Source organism: Pelobates fuscus, chromosome 5, assembly GCF_036172605.1.
Source record: "Pelobates fuscus isolate aPelFus1 chromosome 5, aPelFus1.pri, whole genome shotgun sequence".
Taxonomy (NCBI): domain Eukaryota; kingdom Metazoa; phylum Chordata; class Amphibia; order Anura; family Pelobatidae; genus Pelobates; species Pelobates fuscus.
Window position 1 is genome coordinate 45,545,654 of NC_086321.1, and position 4,497 is coordinate 45,550,150.

Below are 4,497 nucleotides of genomic sequence, written 5' to 3' on the forward strand. Positions count from 1 at the left end.
CAGGGCCGGACTGGCCCACCAGGACACCGGGAAATTTCCCGGTGGGCCGGCACACTAGGTGGCCGGTGCGCGGCCGCCTAGTGTGCACCAGCCCGGGCCGCAATTACAGGGTGAACAGATGGCCTTGAACGTTTTCCCTTGCCAACAAGCCTTACTCAGGGCGGGACTGGCCCACCGGGACACTGGGGAATTTCCCGGTGGGCCGGCACACTAGGTGGCCGGTGCGCGGCCGCCTAGTGTGCACCAGCCCGGGCCGCAATTACAGGGTGACCGGCAGGAGGGGATGCGCTCCCCTCCTGCCGGTCACAGAATGTAGCGTGGCTGAGCAGGCAGACCAGGTAGGGGAGATTCTGTTCCCCTACCCGGTCTGACAGGAACCTGCAAGCGAGAACGCTCCTCCCGCGAGCAGGCAGGTTGGAGCATTGCTGTGCGTTACCATGGCAATGCTCCGACCTGCCTGCTGTTATCGCGGGAGGAGAGCGAAGTCAGCCTGCAGCCAGAGGAGCTGCAGGCTGAACAGCACGCGCCACCACTGGACCACCAGGGATTGAATAGTTCCCCTCTCCCCTGGGCCCTGACCAAAGGTAAGGGGGGAGGCGATTAAATAAAGTTTTTTTTTTATATAAATATATCAATGCTATAACCCCCCCCCCATACACACACTACACTCCTCCCCCCCACCAACAGCACCCCTACACACACAGAACCCCCACACACACAGAACCCCTTCACACACACAGAACCCACCACACACACAGAACCCCCCCACACACAGAACCCCCCCACACACACACAGAACCCCTTCACACCTTCACACACACAGAACCCCCCCCACACACACAGAACCACCCCACTCATACAGAACCCCCCCCCCACACACACAGAACCCCTTCAAACACACAGAACCCCCCCCCCCCACACACACAGAACCCCTTCACACACACAGAACACCGTCACACACACACAGAACACCTTCACACCTTCACACACACAGAACCCCTTCACACACACACAGAACCCCTTCACGCACACAGAACACCTCCACACATAAACAGCACCCCTCCACATACACAGAACCCCTTCACGCACACAGCACCCCTTTACGCACACAGCACCCCTTTACGCACACAGCACCCCTTCACGCACACAGCACCCCTCCACGCACAAACGATTTCTTTCATGTTTGAGTAATAGTTTTCAGTTTTTTTCCCGCTTCCATATCTGCGCGCTATGCTGGTGCGATGCATTACGGGGCTGGTATGGAATTTTTTTCCAGGGCTGCTTTTCATTCCCAGTCCGGCCCTGGCCTTACTACAAAACAAACTGTTCATCTACTGGAAGTTACCACCATAGGCACTTCTTTACACATTTAATAAAAAAATACACAAAAATACACTTAATATATACAGGTTTATTCTTTAAAATAGAAATTATGGAGAATTCAAATGGGAATTTCACATTTTAGGCAAAAGAAAAACAATTAGAAATTCTCTGCTCATTCTCCGCAAACCCCGATTATGATTGTAAAATTATTTCAATGGTTAGGATTTCATTAGCAAGACTTTAGGCATTAATTTTAAGATGTATATTTAAATTTTATTTTGTATGGTGTTATATATATATATATATTTTTTTTTTTCAGTTCTGAAGTGTAAAATGACAAGGGTCCTTTCAAAAATGCCTAGTGAACATTTAAAGTGTACCACAAGAAAGATAAAATAATGTTAAATAGGACTTTCATTACTGTGTACAGATAAAAAAAAGTGTAAGGGCGTTTTTTGTAAATACTTTCTAGCTGTCTCCTATGGTAGACCAGTAGTGTTTTAATAACTAAAAAAACAGGAATTAAATTCTTATTCCGAGTTTTCAAAATAATAACCAGAAATGTATACAAATAAAGCTTGTCAGGATTCGGGTTTGCATTAAGCCGCCATTTAAAAAAGAGAAATGAAAAAATTAAAGTAACTCATTCAGATGTTCCAAAAAAGGGCTTGATTGCCCAGATTTGACAATTACGCAGTGACAGAAAATAGGGTGTGTTTCTTGAAATATTCTGCCAGTCAGCTTCAACATGCTATTACAGACTTTTCTTATTATAATTAAAATGTACAGAAGGTATTAAAAGCAACAAGTGCCAAAATACACACAACACTCCCTGTGTATAAACATATAAAACAATACTTATGCATGTGCAGGTATACGTAAGGGATGTCCCATGTAGTCAGTACCTACAATAATAAAAAAGGTACATAGTATAGACTGTACATACAACGAGAGAAATACGGAGGTAATTGGATACACTCACGGATTCCAGAGCCGTACCAGGCTCTGTATTTAGTGCCCAAAGGTGCCTCAAAAGGCTTTGCTGGAGAATCCTGGATGGTATCCACCAGAAGTAGAAGGAACAGCAGCAGAGTGATGGTAAAAAAATGTAGATTTATTATAAATATAAATTAAAATAATAACTGTGCAGGTCCCATGGTGACTCACGAAATCACAGTTATGCAATTATTATAATTAGCATTGATAAAGCGTCAACATATTACGCACTGCTTTGCTTTTATAGAAAAGGGGGTATTTAGAAGTGAAAGGGGCCCTGCTCAAATAAGGTTACAATCTATGAGGATTTCAGGTAGACAGCTAATGCCAGTGTTTCCACGAGAAGTTTGTTTTTTTAAAGGGTTGCTTCATGCACCATGACCACTTCAGTGATCTGAAATGGTTATGGTGCCTGGACTCTGTATGTGCAACATTTCACTTTGCACATATGCACATATAGAGATCAACCCATTAACTGTATCCGGTAGTGTCGTTAGCCGAAAAATGTGCCTGCGGGCAGTACAGACAGCCCCAAATCATCCCGTGCTCCCCTCCCCCGTGCAGCCCCTGTCCTCTCTGATCTCTATGCCCCACCAGCTAGTGGATGGGACGTCATTGAGGATCGGACTGAGGGGAGATCCTGGACTCAGCAGTGGAACGGAAGTGAGTTTAAGCCTTTTTATTTATTTACTTTGCATTGGGCCGGGGCGGACCACCTCAGAATGGATTACTCTGGACAAAATTAGTATTTTATAAAAATTGTTTTTGGTTGGAGTACATTTTTACTGGGAAAGCTGTTTTGTAAATAAAAAAAAGTACAGAGGCATAAAATGATGAATCACTTGTACTATGACATATCAGAATGATTTAATTGCTGTTAAATGATTGTTTATAATAATCTATTTGTGATTGTTTATATAAAACAGTTTCAGTGGATGACTAATAGAGAACATTTGAGCTGTTCATGATTTTGTTATATTATAGAAAGTAAGCCATTAAAAAAAGTTTCATGTAAACTAAAATGACGCATGTTTGTTTGTTACTGAACCCCACTGCTATGACAACTACTGGACACATTCCATGAGATCTGTTTATTAAATAGAATGATAGTGGTACAGTTAAGGAAATGTACAATATTATAACAAACATAGGCAAGTTTGATAAGTAAAACAAGGCAAATATGAGGTTTGTTTCCAAATCAGCGAATTAGGCCTCAAATTGCCAAGTCAGGTGACAATTTAAAGGATTGACTTTAAAGATGTTCATTAATGTGTGAATTGTTTAGATTTCAAAGTGAGTTATATCCCATTTTCTACCCCACAAACTCGCTGAATTGGATATTTCGATTTTCCCAAAACAGCTATTTTTCTCTTCATTTCTTTAGTACAGATACATCTTTCTGTTTTGAGCTAGAATGCTTCATTATCTTTATCTGTTGTGGAAGTGACTTGCAGGGTTATTTACTAACGTGAGAATTCTTGGAAATTCAAAGTGAATTTCAAATTTAAGGCCAAAATACATAAATTAGAAAAATTCTCCAAATCGACTTTCATTCCAGTTAGGCGATTTCGGTCTAAATGATGAAATTCTCACCTTAGTAAATACCCCTGTAGGAGTTGATGGCATGCACTTCTCTTTAAATTTATTACAGTCCACACATATAAATTGACCTATCTTTCAATCCTTTTATCAAGAACAAACATATGCAATAAATTACGAATTTGCAAGAATTGCTTAAAGATAATTTTTCAGCTGCACTATATAGCAAATTTAAAAGCTAGGGCAGAAAAATTATATTTAAAAAATGGTGGTATCTTCAAAATCAGATATATTCTAACTGACTTTTATGATTATTTCAGCCAAAAGAAAACTTAAAATTGTATTTAGGTTCTCTGACAGGAAGGAAGACAGGTGAAACAAAGTTTATGGTTGGTCACTGGGACTTGTGCAATACAGATTTCATAGTTATGACAATAAAACAATGCAAGTTTCGTAACTTTTATGTATATGTGTGTTATTTTGTTAATAAGCTATTTTATGCAAACTTTAAGAGGAATCGTCCCTTCTTTGTAAATTCCATACTGAATAAATTATTCAAAATCATCTAAAACTTTTTGTGTTTGTGCTTTTTCATATGATGATGCAATCCAGTTCAGTACAGGTACAACCAGAGCACAT